Source organism: Argiope bruennichi, chromosome 2 (assembly GCF_947563725.1).
Source record: "Argiope bruennichi chromosome 2, qqArgBrue1.1, whole genome shotgun sequence".
Lineage (NCBI taxonomy): Eukaryota > Metazoa > Arthropoda > Arachnida > Araneae > Araneidae > Argiope > Argiope bruennichi.
Genome location: NC_079152.1, coordinates 3172185 through 3192568, shown reverse-complemented (window position 1 = coordinate 3192568; position 20384 = coordinate 3172185). Strand labels below are relative to the sequence as shown.

Below are 20384 nucleotides of genomic sequence, written 5' to 3'. Positions count from 1 at the left end.
GAAAATTTTTCATATGATCAAAAATCTGCACTCCTGGGAATAACTATAGACGGTTTTATCAATAGGTAAATTGTAATTTTCGATTTAATACGAACTCTAACCTGAACTTTAATACCTTAAATTAGAAAGAAAAAAACTATACCACAAATTGAAATGCCAATCATCAAAATATTTTAAGTGTTTACAAGCACGTCCTATAAACAGAATAAATGAACAGAAAACTTGTATAGAATTTTCAGCTATTTTCGAAATCAAATACGAATTCCGCAACGTTAAAAAACTTATCAATGTTCTTATTAAAAGGCATTATTAATGTCTTACTCGAAACTTTAAAAATCAGTTCAGGGAAAAAAAACTTCGCAAAATTAAGTAAGCAAAGTCCCAGAAGACATTTTATGATGATATAATAAAATTAATTAATGGTCAAAATATTTAATCGTCCTACTGAATGAATAAATAATAAATCTATTTTTAAAATTTTCACAAAAGAAAATGATGCAGTGAATATGACATATCACGTACTAATGAAAGAAAGAATATTACCTGAAAGCACACGGTTAGGCCTAGGTGTCGAACACTAATTGCGGAAGACGGATTTCACAGAAGTATAAATGATAAACTGACTCTTTAAGTTAACGTCCTTATAAGAGGGATTTTTACTTCTGCAGTTGGGAATACAAATTTATCAATGCGATTCCAGCGAAGTTTTCAGAAAATATTACATACGGTTCTCCAACACAGAAAATTAAGCCCTAACAGCTAAGTCTTTCAACGCCCTCTATAATATGCATGGACGTAAACTATAGATGCATTACAATAAAGAAAAAAGGATTTGACTTATGTATTTAACAAAGAATCAAAATAATTTATTACAGCTTCAAAAAAGTAGTAAAAATACTTTTAACACAACTCCTCGAACTCAGAAACACGCCGCAAGTACCGTGATACTACGTAAAAACTCCCCTCTATCTTTCGCTGTGTGAATTGTTGCCAATTGGAAAATGATGATAGGTAAAATACTACGAATGTCCAGTTCATAAGAAAAGTTCGTTTTCAAGCACCTCTTATGAACCGTTCATATACTGCAAATCATAATCGTATCAGTCTCATAGGAAAGCAAACTCTTATTCGTATATATATATACTCTGATATAATCTCTTCTGATTCAGATGGAAATTGTTTTGATAAAAGGTGTAACCACAGAGAAACGAAAATAGAAATCGACTCTCTGCATGTCAACCTTTTTGAGTCCAATCATAGACTGTCTTTCTCCATCTATGTGGTTTGTTGCATATTGGATTGTGATTGGTTAGAGAATTACGTGCTTATTTTACATTATCAAGTATTTAATGCTATTGTATTTCTAGCTTTCAAGAAAACAATTACAATTATTAATTAAGAAATGTTTAATACTGTATAGTAATTTAAAAATTTTCCATTCAATTTGTGCCTGTTTTAAAAAGTTATGTAATTTATGAATTTTTTTACAAATAATTCACTCTTTTTAATTCTCTTTAACTTGCATTTGACTAACACAAGTTGTATTATGTATTTTTTTTATCTTATCTTATTAATGTTCATCTAATTGCTAGTGTTCGGTAAATATCATAATCTAAGTCTGTTAATAGACATACAGACGATTCGTTTTCGAACATTTTAACTGCTACTATTTTTATTTGATTAAAATATTATTAAAAAGTAAGAGCAAACGATTTTTTCTTTTATAAACATATTTTATTAATATTATTTCGTTTATTTTTTTATATAATAGCTTGTGGCGCTAGCTTCATAAGCCAGTTAACAGCCTCTAAACAGAGGTGATCACTTTTGTCTTATGGTTATGTTACGCGGCTAAGCTCCAAACTATAGCAAATGCTTCCCGTTCGATTGTCGACCAAGATTGTTGGCTTTTGTTTAATTTTTGACTTGCATAAGCGACAGGGCACATTTTCCCATCAACAGTCTGTGATAAACACGAGCCAATCCCGATTGACGAGGCATCACAATGAATCACAAAGGGTTTGCTTATATTCGGGGTGTGTAGAGTAGGAGCGTGTAACAATGGTGATTTTAATTTTTCAAAAGCAACACTATGCATTTCACACCACGGCAACACATCGGGGCTTCTTTTCTTTGTTAGTTTGTTAGTTAATGGAAATGGTTTCTTTGGTTTCTTTGGTTTGGTTAATGGTTTCTTTGTTAGTTAATGGAAAGGCAATCTCGGCGAAATTCGCAATATAATCACGATAATAGTTGAACAGGCCAAGAGCACTACGTAGTTGTTTTTTGGTTTCAGGTACGGGCAAATTTAGAGATTGTTTCTAACTTAGCTGGATCAGCTTGATCTTTCCTGAGCCAATTATATGTCCCAGGTATGAAATTTCAGATTTCGCAAAAGCACACTTTGAAAGATTAACAGTGAATTACAGCTCTTCCAATCTATCCAGCACCACATGAAGATGTTTCAAGTGAGAGGGAATATCATTGGAGAATATAGCAATGTCATCAATATAAGCACGGCAAAATTCTCTGTATGAGCCCAAAAGGCATTACCTTAAAACGATATTGTGCTCTATGGGTCTTAAAAGATGTATAATCCCGCGAATCTTCTTCCATGGGAAGCGAATAGTACCCCTTCAAAAGATCTAACACACTAATCACATGTCCTAACACACTACTGCCTGTCCTATGGAATATATTAATTCCGTTGAGTCTTCCATGGGGAAATCGTCGGTTTTAGTCGCTGCATTCAAAGCTTGATAATCCACGCACATCCTGATAGATCCATCCTTTTTGTTTACACAGACTATATGATAAGCAATGTCAGCTGAGCTCTCTTCAATTAGATCTAGTTTTAGAAGTTCTTCGATTTGGGAGTCTATTTGAGGTTTCAGCGCTTCAGGAATCCTGTACACGTAAAGTTTTTTCCTTTCTTTATCGTCCTCTAATTTTATCTTGTGATGACCACCCTTTGCAACTCTAACTTGTCCGGTAAATATTGAATGATTATTCCGCAATAAGTTCAGAATTTGACATTTCACTTCCTCAGAAAGATGTCGCAAATCCACTTGATCAAATATCTCTTTCCAGTAACATACATTTTTATAACTGGGGGATGAATAAACTTCTCCAAAGTCTGCATCATCTTCAAAGATCATGCCTACAGCATTAATTCTTGGATAGTATTTCCGAATTTTATTTGCATGACAATGCCAAATTTTTCCATCGCTAAGTTTTACTTTATATGAATGTGGAGGGCAATGCTCAATAACTTCTCCAGGACCAGTCCAACGGGCATACAATTTGTTCGATGAATCAGGTATTAATAAATAAACTTGGTCACCTGGCTTAAATTCCTTAGAAGCGGTTCGGCGGTTAAAATATTCTGCATATGCCTGCTGTTTACCAGAAGCGATGAGAGATGCTTCCTCTGCAGCTCTTTCTAAGTTTATTTTTTGCTCCTGTAAATAATCCACAACTGATTTCTCCATGTTTAACAGAATGGCAATATCACCACACCAGCTCGATTTTAGAACACTGAGAGGTCCTCGTGCTTCACGTCCATACATCAACTTGAATGGCGAAACACCCGTCGTACAGTTAGGAACTTCCCTGTACGCAAAAAGCATATACGGAATGTATTTATCCCAATTACTCGGATCTGTTCTGATAATGTGATGGAGTGAATTTTTGAACACCCTATTATATCTTTCTATAAGGCCATTCCCAGCTGGATGATTAGGCGTCGTAAATCTGGGAGCATAACCTAATCTTTTCATGAATTTCTGTGTTAACTTAGAAATAAAGTTCATTCCATTGTCACTAGTTCCATTGTCAATAACATTGGGTATTCCAGTCCGCATGAATATCTCCAATAAAGCATCACACGTAGCTTTAGCCGTTAACAAACGAAGAGGGATAGCCTCCGGCCATCGAGAATGCTGGTCCATTAGACATAATACATACTTATGCCGACGAGCAGAAGGGGGTTCAATGGGTCCTATTAGGTCTATATTTACTATCTCAAATGGAGACGGACGGAGAACAGGAGTAATAGGAATTTTATCAATCATTTGTTCCGGACTCCTCAACTGGCATTCTTTACAGGATCTACAAAAGTTTTTAATATCATCTGTCATATTTGGCCAATAAAAACTGTATTTAATTCTTTCACTCGTCCCATATGGCATCCGAAAATTGATTCATGTGCTAATTTAAGAACTTGCTGTCTCTTATTTTTGGCCAAAACCAACTGACTCACTTTTTCGCCTAATATTTTATCCCGGTGGAATATTAATTCATCATTCATAAAAAAGTTTCCTTTTCCAGGCGATACATTTTTTCTTACTGACTGCAAAGTATCACATTTTCTTTGTTCTTCTTTCAACGCATTAATTTTGTTTTTCTTATCCAAAGAATCGCTTTCATTTCCGCTCGGTTGTTCTTCGCTCTGACTAACTCCACAACAAATCATAAATTCATCAAAGCTCTCTTCCATCGGCGCCTCTAATCCAGACGAGTTTTGGGTGCGACTGTGGTTTATGCTTTCTCCCAATAAGTTTAATACAGAGGGGGGGGAGGATGAATTGCTCTTGAATTCTATCCGTGATAGCTGCAACTATCTCAATAGGCCTGGAAAATCCTTCGTTGTTTTTATCTTTTAATGATATTTGAAAACACGAAAGAGTAGCGTTAATCCTTTCTCCAAATGCACTTTTTAAAATGATCTTTCCTTTTTCTTTTTGTTCACTTGACACATATTTAGAATTTAAAACTGATATCATAGCACCTGAGTCAACTAGGGTTTTCAGTTCTCTATTGTCCACACAAATATCAACCTATTGTAAAGGGTTGATATTTAAGCTTTTTTCACCATTAATTGATTCCGACTGAATTTCCGCGGTTAAAATGTCTTCCCGTTTCTTTTCTGCCGCAGATTCTCTCAACTGCGATTTTTTATTTCTATTTGGGCAGTCTCTAGCAAAATGTGACAACCCAGAAACGTAACAGTCTCTTGTTACTTTACTTGAATTTGTAGTTTCGTTTTTATGAAAGTTTTGTTTCTGAATTCTCGTTGATGTGGGGGTACATATTTCCGTTCCGAAAAATGTCTCTCTTCTCTTTCGTCGTAGGTTTGATGTTTAGAACAGTTATTCTCTTGATATAGTTCTTTTTATTCCTCACACTGTTTGATCGCACATTTTCATAATCATCTAATTTGCTTGCAGTTTCGTTTGAATTCGTGAATTTGACCAAATATCAATAAAATGTTCTTTAATATCCATAGGTACTTTTCGCTTTATCTGTTCTGTTATGATTAAACCTGACAAACTTTCAAAAGTAGTTATTTCCAATCCTTGAATCCATTGCTTAAAATAATTTTTAAGTTCGTAAGTAAAATCGCACCAGGTAGTCTCCGGTAAAATGAGTCATAAACTTTTGCCTGAATTTTTCCGGGCTGAGTTTAAATCGTTTCACTAATAAACTCTTGATGTGGTCATAGTCCTTAACTTTCTCGATTGGCTCTCGAGCGATGAGTTGGGTTATATCCGTTGGCAATAATCCTAATAGATGCGACACGTAATCCTCTCGTTTTATTTGAGCCCACTCGGCTTGCCTCTCGAACAATAGCAAATATAAACTGATATCACTGTTCTTTTCATCGAATTTCTGCATCACGTGCCTGAGTTCTATCTTGGGAGTTGGTAATTCAACATCCATGGGTACACTGGAATATTGCAGCTTCAGTTTCTCAAGTTCGAATTCTCGTTCTTCTTGTGCCTTTTTCTCTTGCAACTCCCACTCTTCTTTAATTTTTCTTTCTTCAAATTCTCGTTCTTCTTGCTTTCGTTTTTGATCTTCTCTCTCTTTTCTATCCTCTATGATAACTATCATTTGTTTTTTCACAAACTCTTCCTCGTAATTTTTACTTCCAGTAATTAATTTTTTAAGTCCACAATTTTCATCTCTAATGAAACAGTTTCAGCCAGCTCTTCCGCCAACAACTTCAAATCTTCCTTTTTCGCACTGCCTAGGAAGGCCATATCGATACCGAAAGCACATCTTTATCAAATAAAGTTCGATTTCAAGTTCGTCAAAAATAGCACTCGATTCTCAATCCTTTCTACTGCGCCAAATGTCGTGGCTGGTTCGTGAGTGCTTTGAAAAAATAGGCAAATAGAAAACTTAACAAGTTTATTGCAGATTCGTTCGAGTTACTCTGCTCAGTAACTCCTTCTCCTCCGAGAGCAAACACTCGAATGACATCACTCTTTTAATTACACTCGCGCTAGTTGTCTAGCGCCATCTATGAACGTTTATTTCCTAACGCTTCAAAATCCAATCACTACACTCATCATCTTATTCGTTCTCTGAATCAGCTCACTCTCACTGCCCTTGGTGGGATGCAAAATGTAATTACCTTAAGGCTCGTAAAAGGAAATTATTAAGAAAGGCGAAATCATATCCCTCCATTTTAAACTGGACTGCATATAAAGAAATGACGGCAGTTCTCAGAAAGTATCTCAAGAGTAAAAAACGCAGCTTTTGAGAGAAAACCTGTCAAGAGCTAGCTTCTTCCCATCAGGCATTCAGCATCGTTAAAGCCTTACTTAACAAAGATGGGTCTCCTTGTTTATCCAATCTTGTTCTCTCTTCGGGTACTACTCTGACAGAACCGATTGCTCAAGCAAATGCAATAGCAGCTAGCTTAATTAAGAGAGCACCAAATGTACGTATTCCTTTATATTTTTGAACAGATGATCCTGACAATTATGATGAAATGAGTTTGAACCGCCCGTTTTCTTATAGGGAATTTCAAAATGCATTAAAAAGAACGAAAAACAAATCCCCTGGCATTGGCCAGATTAACAAGAAAATGTTGTCTTGTCTTTCCGATGAAAATAAATATAAAATTCTAGACTTATTCTATAACTTATGGACGAACTTATGGACGTACTAGAAAGCTGGAGAATAGCGAAGATTATTCCTATTTTAAAACCTAAGAAAAATGCAACAGAGATCACATCCTACAGACCCATAGCGCTAACATCAGTATTGGGAAAGATTTTCGAATGGATTATTTTGGACAGGCTTCTGCGCCATTATTTGGAAAAAAGATTTTTTTCTCCTTTTCATGCTGGTTTTCTCCCATACAAAGGATGTGACAGCCTTTCTGCAGCCCTACTAAAAAAAATTTTAACAGCCAGAGCTTATAAGAAGCTCGTGTATGGTATTTCTTTTGATATAAAGGCAGCGTATGATAATGTATGGCATGACAGCTTAATGCTTAAAACATTACAATCGGGGATTAAGGGTAATTTTGCCCTGTGGATCTCATATTTCTTACAAGATAGGAAAGCATTTGTATCATCAAGAGGAGTGTCTTCCTCACTTTTTAACCACGAAAAGGGCGTTCCGCAAGGAAGTGTTCTTTCCCCGTTACTCTTCACAATTTTTATGAATGACATGTATAGTATCTTTCCCAATGATATTTATTGCTTTATATATGCGGATGACATATTTTTATTAGTAGAGGAAAATAATATCGGGGCGATTAAAAATAAGATGCTGTTCTGTGTTTCTAAACTGGAAAGCTGATGTAACGAATGGCATATGGATATCGCTCCTCAAAAAAGTAATATTATAAACTTTTCTTCTGGAAAATCGTCAGTTCGGTTTGTAGTCCTTTTTCGTGGCTGTAGTATCCATTGGTCCAATAATGTTCGCTATCTTGGCATCCAGTTTGCTTCAACCTTGTCCTTTCGTTTACATATTGATCAGCTTAAAACTAAAGCCTTTGAAAAGTTTAATGTGATCAAAGGTTTGGCCGCTCCCAGATGGGGTGCGAAAGCCTCTAATTTGATAAAAATTGGCAATGCTTGCATCACACAATTTGGAGCTCATACGGTTGGTATGACTAATAAAGCTGGCTTTGCTGCTTTGCAAACGATACAGAACAACACTCTTCGATATGCTCTTGGTCTCCCACGGTGGACACATCTCCCAATTTTATATAAAATATCAAATGAAATCAATATGAAACTAAGGTTCGAAAAGAAAAGCGTGATATTTTTTGTGAATCAGTTCTCAACCCATGAATACACAGAAGTATCGAGATCAATATACGAGGTGAAATCTGTTATCTCTAACCGCATTTTCCAGAGACTAACCGCATTTCCCAAAGACATTAGAAGAAAACTGTCATCAAAAAAACATGTCCCTGCACCAAATAATCCCGATTATCGTTCTGGTAAGTTTGGATGATTGTAAGCTTTTCGCTATCAAGACCCATGACTTGAGCTTCCAACAAAAAAACTTGGATCCCACTACTATTAAACATCTGTTCCCCGAGTTCAAATCACAGCCCCCCCCCCCAGAAACTAATTATCCTGGCCACAGATGCATCCAAGAATAAGAATTCTACTGCGGTGGTGGCTGTCAACTGCTCCTCGAATGTTTTCATAAAAAGAACGGTTCACAGCAGTAACTCTGTGTTTTCAGGGGAGGGCTTTGCTATAGCTCTGGCTATAATGAACTTTGTCAAAGAACATAAAGATTATATTTTATTGACTGACAGTTTATCCAATTTTACAGCCCTGAGACGCCTAAACTTCAATTCTCCCAGAAGTGCTCTTTTTGTGGCCCGAACTATATTTAATGCCTTAAAGATTTGTTCCTCATTAGAGCTGATATACACTCCTGCCCACATGAGAATTGCAGAAAATGAACGGGCTGATGATTTAGCTAAGCAAGCCTTAACTTCTCCTAATATCTGCGACTGGATCTCGCCCGAAGACACCAGTTCGGTATGCACTAAAATTGTACGACATAAACAAAACTTAGAATGGGAAAATTCTAAATACTATGAAAAATACAAATGCCTTGATACTTTCAATTAAAAAAAATCAATTGGTCTAGACGTAATGAGGTCTTAATTTTTCGATTAATATCTAGGACTCTGCCAGTCAACGCAGTTCTTCATAAATGTAGGCTCATTGAATCCCCAAATTGTGTCTATTGCCAGATTCCTGAAACTTGTGGACATTTTGTCCTCTCTTGCCGTAAATATGAGACAGCTAGAGTTTGTCTCCGTGCCAAGTTGGGTTGTATTCCACTGTCTTTAGATTGGATTTGTGATTTCTCCGTTCAGGGTTGTCATAAAGTGAAGGCTTTTTGAGCTTTCTTTTTTGATTCTGGCAGATTTTAACTTTTTTATGATATTCGTGTTTTGATTCTTTTAACCCGGCACAAGCTTAGAACTAGTTCAGGAGCATACGCCGAGAAACAAACCTCCATTCCTTCCTTCCTTTCTTCTTTTGCGATGTGTGGTGTTACAGCTCCATCGCATATGTTTATACTAAAGATCCTGTAAATAATTTCAACTAATAAATGTTGATAAATAGTTTTTAAGTTTTTTGAATTAGTGAGTACATTGAAATATCCATTTGATCACATTTTTTCAAATAATTATCATATATATTTTATCTATCTATCTCTCTCTATATTTTTTGTAATGTGTAAATAAAAAATATGAAATTGTAATTTTGTTTGTTTTCCTTTAATGATCTCTAGAAATTAAAATGAAATAACTGATTCATAAGTTGCATAGATTTAAAAAAAGTATCTATACGTTTTATATTTCATAATTTGAAATTGTAAGCATAATTTATTCAATATATACTAATTTGAATTTCTTGTTCTTTCCTCTGAGCAAACTGAAAACATCAAAGTCTCAATATTAATAAAAATCATTTCATAAGAAAAAAAAATGTAATAATTTTATTAGTAAGCTTTAAAATATTAACTTATCTAAGAGTAATAATTTATTTTTAAAAAGAACTATATTTATAAGATTCAACATTCAATAATATTTAAATAATATGTAAAAAAAGAACATATGTAATTTTTCAAAACACTGCCATAGTCATTTGTCAAAATGTATCCTTTGGATAAAAAAAGGGAGGTGGGGAAGGATATGGGAAAGGAAAGAATAAAGCAGCACCAAACGAATTAAAAAACGACGTTAATTAATTATGCAAAAACAATAATTCCACTGAAAATACTAATTAAAATTTTAATATAAGAAATAAAATTATATAACTACGAAAATTTGGAGAAATTAATTCAAAATAATATCTTTAAAAAAAATCAGAAATTTTTAATAATTGATCGGCTAGCGTAACATTTACTAAACAATGGTTTCATCAACGTTATCGGCAGACATCACGACATGCGCAGAACGGTTGAAAATTGAACAGAAATGGTTTGTTTGGTACATGACACGTGACCATGAATTGACCCCATTCCGTTAACTACAAGATTAATATTGTCATCAGCAAATCAACTGTTTGACCCTCTTGGAATATTGAGTCCTGTGACTTTAAGATTTAAAATTTTGATGCAAGACTGTTGGAGAGCTAAATTGTCTTGAGATGCTGGACTATCTGATGAACTTGCCAAAAAGTTTTTGAAATTGAAAAGAGATTTAACTTATGTTGATAATTTAACTATATCCCTAGAAGACTGGTAATAAATCTTAAGGAGAGAAACAATCCATTATTTCACGTTTTCTGTGACGCCTCTCAATTAGCGTATGCAACCTGCATATATTTGAGAAGCGAAAATGAAGAAAGGGTTTCCTGTCAACTCGTACAGCCACGATCCCGAGTAGCTCCATTGAAACCTGTAATATTTTCCAAACTGGAATTGCTCGTGTGTACTATAGGAATACGCCTCATGACAACAATCAAACAAGATTTACACATGGAAGATATAACTACATTTTATTGGACGGACTCAATGAATGTTTAAATTGGATTAAAAATGAAGAAGATTGGGGAGTTTTTGTCATGAACCGTGTTAGAGAAATAAGAAACTATAGTTCAAAAGGTAAGTGGAATCATATTCCTGGAACATTCAATTCAGCCGACTTACCTTCAAGAGGATGTTCTGTGGTTACTCTTTTAAGTCAACACTGGCATGATGGCTCATCTTGACTGAAGTAAGATGAGAAACATATGCCAGTTAGTGAAGCTATGGTCGATAAAGAAATCATAAATTCGGGGAAGAAGAAGACTATAGTTCCTTTGGCAGTCACAAAGAATGAAGAATTTGATTACTTAACCAGTATTTCATTTTCGAGAAGAGCATGCGAATTACAGAATGGATACTTAGATTTGTCAGAAATTGTAAAAAGTTGACTCTGTACACCTCACAAAATTTGGGAATTAAAGAACTGGCAAAAGCTGAAACCATAATTTGGAAAATTATACAAAAGACCTCATTTAGAAGAGTCAGTGGAGAAAGATTTCGAAACCTTCGTCCGTTCGTTGATCCAAAAGGTCTTATTAGAATCAAGACACAACTTTTAATGAGGAAGGATTTTGAAAATTTCAAATTTCTATCCTTCTACCTTCTGATCATATTGTAGTTCATAAAATGATTATGCATAGACACAAAAATTTATCTCATTGTGGAATTCAGACTTTAATGTCAAGTTTGAGAGAACATTATTGATTATTTAGAAGTCGCAAAACAATTAGCAGGATCCTAAAATATTGTATCACCTGTAAAAGATTTGAGGCTAAATATCCCGAGATACGAGCTGCACCTTTGCCGGAAGACCGTTTAAGGGTTAATTAGTTAGTTAGTTATTTCTGATTTTGTGGCACAAGAGCCATATCTGGCTATGCTGCGCCAAACATATGGTTGAAGATAAAAAAATATTTAGTGAAGTTCTAAAAAGTTAAAGTAAAATTTGTAAAAACCAAGAAATGTGGAGAAAAAATTGAACAAGTTAAATAAAATGGAAAACACCAATTTCTTTCAAGAAAGTAAAAATATTTGGATGGGGATGTTCTCCCACCGAGTCACGAATGTTTGAAGATGATGTACCGAATAAACGTAATCGATGAGGATTAAAAATTGGACATTCTGATAAAATATGAATGACAGTTAAATTAACATGACACGCATTACAGTCTGGGCATCGCTCACCAAATAGAAGATGTTTATGTGTGAGACGAGTATGGCCAATGGGGTCAATTCATGTGACGTAAAAGTCACATGTCATGTACCTCTTGCGCATGGCATTTAAGTTTCATCCGCGCCGCTCTCGTCGGTCAGTCTGCCATTAACGTTCTCCGCCAAGTATGAAGCGGATTTTTTGTTTACATTTGAAGTTATAATTTTTGAGTCATTTTCTTTCCTCTTATTATGTGTTAACAGAGGAAATACTGGTGTGCTGATGGATGCATGCTTTAATGCGAAATACAAGAGTGACTGTCATGATAAAATGTTTTTTTTTTATTTTCCTTTCAACAAACCTGACTTGGGTTGATAGCTTTGGTATAGATTTTTTCAAGCCTTCGAAGTCAATGATATGCTCCGATCATTTTGAAGAATTCCTTCAGTTTGTGTCCATTTATTAAATATAGCTGTTCCAGTAATTTGTTAGAAAAACTCTTCGAAGAAAAAGAAATCGGTAAGCGATTTGTCACCAAATACAATCAAACAAAATCATGAGTGCATTTCTAATTTACTTCATTCACATTTGATGAAATTTCTGATAATTTTGAATATGCTTAGAAGGTTTTAAAATGTTTACATGAGTATTACATTGCATTTTTTTACAAAATCTTATCTAAATTTAATTAACGTAAGTAAACAAACTCCTATTGCAAAAAGAACAACTGCTATAATGCTAAACTTAGGTGGAAGTGAATATTACTAGCTTTCTAATTACGTTTGCAGATTTGTGATGGATTCAAAGTGAATTTATATCAAAAATCTTTTCTATTGTTCAAAATGAAATGTCAATAGTCTATTGTATTTAAACTGAAATTCACTGTTATTATAATATCCTGTTATAACACTGTGCACCTCAGTGATTTCTGTTTTAATAAATAAAGGTCTTTTCATTGAAAATCAATTTCCATATCAGCATTTATTATATAATTTTTATTCCCAACTTCATTGCTACATGCATGTTTCACTTTTTTTTTTTTTTTTCTATTTCTGTACCTATCAATTTTGAATTATAAAATTCTGTGAAAGCATAAAAGTGTTTCTTTCAACTCCTCTTTATATCCTATTTAACTTCTCTCTCTATATATATGTATGTATATATATCATGACCTTATTGTTGTTTATTAAATTTACTCTATTATATGTTTTTGTTTTATTTTATGATATTCATTCAATTTAATTATTATCAATGTAACTTTAGCATTTAAAAAAATTTCATAAATGTTCTGCTTTAAAAGTATACTGTTCAACATTATGTTTTTATTAGTGATAAAAAAAACTGTTCTTTAGTATCTAGGATGTTTCTGTTGAATAAAATTGATTTCATCATTTACATTGACATTCTTGTCATACTGTGTTTATATTATTTCTAAGTGTCTAGAAAAATAAATGTTGATAAATAGTTAATAGTTGTTTTTTTTTTTAGTTTTTTGTATTAGTGAGTACATTGAAACATACATAGGATCATATTTTTTCAACTAATTATCACATATATTTTATATATATATCTCTCTTTCTATATATATATATATATATTTGTAATGTGTAATATTCATAAAATGTGTAATGTGTAATATTCATAAAATTCAACATTCAATACTATTTAAATAATATGTAAAAAAGAACATATGTAATTTTTCAAAAACACTGCCATAGTCATTTGTCAAAATGTATCCTTCGGATGAAAAAATGGGGGTGGGGGGATATGGGAAAGGAAAGAATAAAGCGGCACCAGACGAATTAAAAAGCGATGTTAGTTAATTTTGCATAAACAATAATTCTATTGAAAATATTAATTGAAATTTTAATATAAGAAATAAAAATATATAACTAAGAAAATTTGGAGAAAATAATTCAAAATAATATCTTTAAAAAAAATCAGAAGTTTTTAATAATTGATCGGCTAGCTTAATATTTACTAAACAATGTCAACAATAATGTAAACAGTGTCAACGTTATAGGCAGACATCACGACATGCGCAGAACGGTTGAAAATTGAACAGAAGCGGTTTGTTTGGTACCTGACACGTGACCGTGAATTGACCCCATTCGAAGCCGTATCAATTTGACGTTCAGCTCGCGCAGTGGCACAACAGGCCACAGAGTAATGTCAGGCTGAAGAGAATTCAGTTTATTAGAAATCTGCAAATCCCATGATTCTTTCCATATACAGAAAAAGAGTTGAGAAATATATTTTTTGAAATCAGTGTACGGAATAGCTCGTTGTAGAGAAGTGGATGCTGTCTTTGCTGCAACATCGGCAGATTCATTGCCAACAATGCCGACATGGCCAGGTAACCAACAAAATAAAATTTGGTAGTTCCGAGCTTGCAAATTTCTCCAAAGATGAAGGATATCTACAGCTAGTGGATGTGTTTTAGTGTGAGGATGGCTGAGGGCCTCCAAAGCACTCATACTATCAGAATAAATGCAGATTTTGTGGTCAATAAGATTAGAAATTTTTTCAAGAGCAATCATAATCGCCATTAGTTCAGCAGTTAAAACTGAACACAAAATACTCAACTGAAAACTGCTTATGTCCTCAGCAATGACGACAGCACAACCCACTTGATAAGCTGTCTTTGAGCCATCCGTAAAAACAGGAATGTGTGTAGAATATTCATTGCGGTGATATAGAAAAAGTTGTTGAAAGACAACAGATGAAGTGGTAGACTTGTCATAGGCGAGAAAAGGGTTAAGATATGATATTTCTGGGATATCCCAGGGTGGCAAAGCATAAGCAGTAGTATTAGGAACCTGCAGATTTAAAATACCTGTATCAGCAAAAGTCCTTGTTATCCTTTCACGAAAAGGTAGAATATTAGAAGGACGTGCATTATATAATCGTCCCAAACCAATAGGTAAATTCACTCGACAAACAGGGTGATTGATAGAAGATTCAATACGGAAAAAATATAGTTCAGATAATTTTTTCCGTCTCAGATAAAGTGGAAGTTGATGACAAATCACATACAAACTATGAATTGGTGATGTACGAAAGGCTCCAGAACATATACGCAAAGCACTGTTGTGTACTGTGTCTAAATTTGGAGAACACTAGAACGAGCTGTACCATATATTTCGCATCCATAATCAATTCTTGACAGAATAACAGACTGATAGATACGAAGTAGAGATGTTCGATCTGCCCCTCCCCCCCCCATCTTGTAGTCGAGAGGACTTTTAGGATGTTGAGGGATTTTTCACACTTCTTTCGCAAGTGAAGGACATGCAGAAGGAAAGTGAGTTTCCGGTCAAATATGACTCCTAAGAAACGTACCTCTTCAACGACTGGAATATCAACACCTCGAATTTGTATCACAGGATCAGGGTGGAGACTCCGTTTCCGACAAAAGTGTACGCAACGGCTCTTCTCAGGGAATAGAGTATGTCCATTCTCGCCACACCATGAAATAAGTTTGTTAACAGCCCTCTGGAGCTGTCGCTCTATTAAATTCATGTTAAACCCCTGACAGGAGATTTGTAAATCATCCACATATAATGTTCCACAAACCGATGATGGCAAAACATGAAGGATTTGGCTTATATGAAGAATAAAAAAGGTGACACTCAAAACACTTCCCTGAGGAACACCCTCACTTTGAATAAAATGATGAGAAAATGTATTACCAATACGGACTCGAAATTTAAAAAAATTTTGAATAAAAAGTGGCAAGTTACCCTTAAAACCAAAATCACCTAAGGCACGGAGAATACCATACCGCCACGTACGATCGTACGCCTTTTCTATATCAAAGAATATCGAAACTAGATGGCTTCTCCGAACAAACGCATTCCGAATCTGAGATTCAAGCATAATTAAGTTGTCACTGGTAGAACGTCCTCGACCACTTTGGAAAGGTGAAATATGCCCATTTTTCTCCAGTTCATAGAGTAAACGAGCATTTATCATGCGTTCGAGTGTTTTACAAAGACAACTAGTTAAAGCACGGTCACGTGTCAGGTACCAAACAAACCATTTCTGTTCAATTTTCAACCGTTCTGCGCATGTCGGGATGCCTGCCGATAACGTTGCTGAAACCATTGTTTAGTAAATGTTACGCTAGCCGATCAATTATTAAGAACTTCTGATTTTTTTAAAGATATTATTTTGAATTAATTTCTCCAAATTTTCGTAGCTATATAGTTTTATTTCTTATATTAAAATTTTAATTAGTATTTTCAGTGGAATTATTGTTTTTGCATAATTAATTAACGTCGTTTTTTAATTCGTTTGGTGCTGCTTTATTCTTTCCTTTCCCATATCCTTCCCCACCTCCCTTTTTTTATCCAAAGGATACATTTTGACAAATGACTATGGCAGTGTTTTGAAAAATTACATATGTTCTTTTTTTACATATTATTTAAATATTATTGAATGTTGAATCTTATAAATATAGTTCTTTTTAAAAATAAATTATTACTCTTAGATAAGTTAATATTTTAAAGCTTACTAATAAAATTATTACATTTTTTTTTCTTATGAAATGATTTTTATTAATATTGAGACTTTGATGTTTTCAGTTTGCTCAGAGGAAAGAACAAGAAATTCAAATTAGTATATATTGAATAAATTATGCTTACAATTTCAAATTATGAAATATAAAACGTATAGATACTTTTTTTAAATCTATGCAACTTATGAATCAGTTATTTCATTTTAATTTCTAGAGATCATTAAAGGAAAACAAACAAAATTATAATTTCATATTTTTTATTTACACATTACAAAAAATATAGAGAGAGATAGATAGATAAAATATATATGATAATTATTTGAAAAAATGTGATCAAATGGATATTTCAATGTACTCACTAATTCAAAAAACTTAAAAACTATTTATCAACATTTATTAGTTGAAATTATTTACAGGATCTTTAGTATAAACATATGCGATGGAGCTGTAACACCACACATCGCAAAAGAAGAAAGGAAGGAAGGAATGGAGGTTTGTTTCTCGGCGTATGCTCCTGAACTAGTTCTAAGCTTGTGCCGGGTTAAAAGAATCAAAACACGAATATCATAAAAAAGTTAAAATCTGCCAGAATCAAAAAAGAAAGCTCAAAAAGCCTTCACTTTATGACAACCCTGAACGGAGAAATCACAAATCCAATCTAAAGACAGTGGAATACAACCCAACTTGGCACGGAGACAAACTCTAGCTGTCTCATATTTACGGCAAGAGAGGACAAAATGTCCACAAGTTTCAGGAATCTGGCAATAGACACAATTTGGGGATTCAATGAGCCTACATTTATGAAGAACTGCGTTGACTGGCAGAGTCCTAGATATTAATCGAAAAATTAAGACCTCATTACGTCTAGACCAATTGATTTTTTTTAATTGAAAGTATCAAGGCATTTGTATTTTTCATAGTATTTAGAATTTTCCCATTCTAAGTTTTGTTTATGTCGTACAATTTTAGTGCATACCGAACTGGTGTCTTCGGGCGAGATCCAGTCGCAGATATTAGGAGAAGTTAAGGCTTGCTTAGCTAAATCATCAGCCCGTTCATTTTCTGCAATTCTCATGTGGGCAGGAGTGTATATCAGCTCTAATGAGGAACAAATCTTTAAGGCATTAAATATAGTTCGGGCCACAAAAAGAGCACTTCTGGGAGAATTGAAGTTTAGGCGTCTCAGGGCTGTAAAATTGGATAAACTGTCAGTCAATAAAATATAATCTTTATGTTCTTTGACAAAGTTCATTATAGCCAGAGCTATAGCAAAGCCCTCCCCTGAAAACACAGAGTTAATGCTGTGAACCGTTCTCTTTATGAAAACATTCGAGGAGCAGTTGACAGCCGCCACCGCAGTAGAATTCTTATTCTTGGATGCATCTGTGGCCAGGATAATTATATCTCTCCCAAATCAGTCAAATTGATTTTCACTTTATGAATCTCTTCTAGCCATGATCCTGTGCTGACTGGAATTATATTTTCACATATTACTGTTTGATCCAAGGCTTCAAAATTATACCTGAAACTTTCACTAAGATCGGCCAAACATTTCCTGTAACACTGATGTTTGTTCTCCGATATAACACCACCAAACAACGAATGGTCCTCAATCTCTTCTCGTATTGATACGTGAACCATTTTGGTTGCAACATCTTTCAAAATATAAGATTTTTGTTATCCAGAATCTAGAATTGCTCGTGCTTCAACTATTTTATTATCTGAAATTAATTTTACTTTCAAAGTTTGAAGAAACACTTTATTGTCTCTATTGATATTAGTTAGAGCAACTTCATTTTCTGACACTTTTACCTCGTCTTTCTTTTGCATATCTTTATTTTTCGAGTCAAGCTTTTCACACATTTAAGGCGCATACTTTCCCCCACAAATAAGGCATTTTTAAAAACACACAACAAAATCGGACTCGGTGTCCAGAATGAAGGCATAAGAAACAGTAGCCTTTTTCCTACAAAATATTTTTTCTCTCAGATAAATTAATTTTTGTGCTGAAAAACATTCTGAGCTTGAATGTTGCTTACCTCCACAGAATATACACGATTTTTTTTATTTCTTGTGCTGTTGTAGTCACTAACCCATCTGCAGTAGGGGATCTAGGCTTGGAAATTACGAAGTCCTGCTTCTTCAATCTATTTTTTTATCTTCATTTTTCTTCAAACCAAAACCTTTCATTGCCAAACATATTCGTTCCTTCTCTTCAACTTCAGTTTTAAGAAACACCATCAAATTGTTTAAATGCTTTTGGACTTCAGTTGGCGAACCAGAGGCTTTGTTCCTGTTCCAGGCTTTCAAGAAATCCTCTGGAAAACAGGATTCTACCATTGGATACAATATTGATCCGCATTTATCTGCAGTAACCTCTAAAGTTTCGAGAGCATGCATATTCGCTTCAAACTTTCATATAATGATTTTAGTGAAAAGTTTCTTTTTGTTTGCACAGAAATAATTAATTTAATTAATTCTCTGACATATACAACCAAAAGGTCTTCCTTTCAAAAACGAGATTTCAAACTCTCCATCGCCTCACCATAACTAACTCCGGTTGGCGGGAAACTCTCTACTACTTCTCTGGCTCTTGAACCGACAACTGTTGCTTGTATTAAATACTGGAATTTATCCTCAGCTGCTTTATCTTCTTCCTTATCAATATGTTGGAACTGACTCCAAAAATGTAACCAGTCTTTCAAATCATCTCTAAACTGTCTAAATTGTAATTTTGGCAAGGTGTACTTTCTTCTTGAATTGTTAGCCTCAGTTACATCAGAGGAAACTTCTCTTTGTCTAATTCACGCCAATTCTAGTTCGCTATCAAGTCTCTTCTTTTCCAATTCGTATAGTCTTTCTTTTTCTCTTTCTTTTCTTTCAAATTCATCTCTTCGTCTTCTTTCTTCTTTTTCAAATTCATCTTTTTGTTTTCTTTCTTCAACGGTTGTCGTCAATATTTCTTTAACAAACTCAGCATCATCTTTATACGATGTACTATTTATAATCGAATCTTTTAATTCCGATATCGTGCTACTCGCTGATATAAATATGCCAAGCGATTCTGCTGCAGTTTTTAAATCTTCTTTTTAAAATCCTTTCACAACATGAAGTATATTTGTGACACTCATTGTGTCCTGTTGCGGACGTCACTATTTTATTTAACGTACAGTAGAAAACGTTGTTTCCTGAAAAAATCACAAACAAACTCGTACGTTATCTTTTATTTTATTTTCAATAATAAAATATAATGTTCAATTCAAAATATATAAACATTCATATGTATTCTATTTTTAAATTAAAAGCTTTCCAATAATAAAAAAAACTTCTCAAAAAGTATAATAAACTTTCAAGTAGAATACAATTAATTCTAAAATGATATTTTAAACATTTAACATTTTTATGTTTACTATCCTACATATATCAATACTTGTTAAGAAATTCTTTCACCTTCTGTGTAAATTCAAACCCTTATTTTAGACGAGAGATAGCAGTGGTTTAAAGATTAATCTGAGAGAATCAGACATACCTTTATTGTTTATCTGCGAAATGTAAATATACACAATCAATCATGTTTGCACGTTAGCCAATCACATGGATATGCATAGCGGGATACTTTCGCGAGCTGAGACTGGTCAATAAGAAGTGAATTTTGGTACACATTCCTGAAGTACACTTTCCTCCTGTCTTCGTCTTTTATAAAATTCAGCTCCGCATAGTGTACAATTAAATTCCATGCTTATTGCTTATCCTTGCAATAATGAACAATGCTAACCGCTTCGTAGATAAAAATTGGTTACTGTAAAATTGGCGATAAACGCATTTGGCGGTTTTCAATTCACTGATCTGACAAACCAATCAGGTTCGACTTGTGCACGGGTGTCTCCTGAGATCGAGGCG

General features: G+C 34.0%; 1 protein-coding gene across 1 annotated transcript in view; it reads right to left on the bottom strand.

Annotated features, from left to right (window-relative positions):
• Positions 1 to 974, bottom strand: part of LOC129955601 (ras GTPase-activating protein-binding protein 2-like) — a 37580-nt gene extending 36606 nt beyond the window's left edge. The window contains exon 1 of the mRNA XM_056068237.1: positions 544 to 974. The gene's annotated coding sequence lies outside the window, so the exon portion shown is untranslated. The remainder of the gene's footprint in view (positions 1 to 543) is intronic.
• Positions 975 to 20384: the final 19410 nt, after the last annotated feature.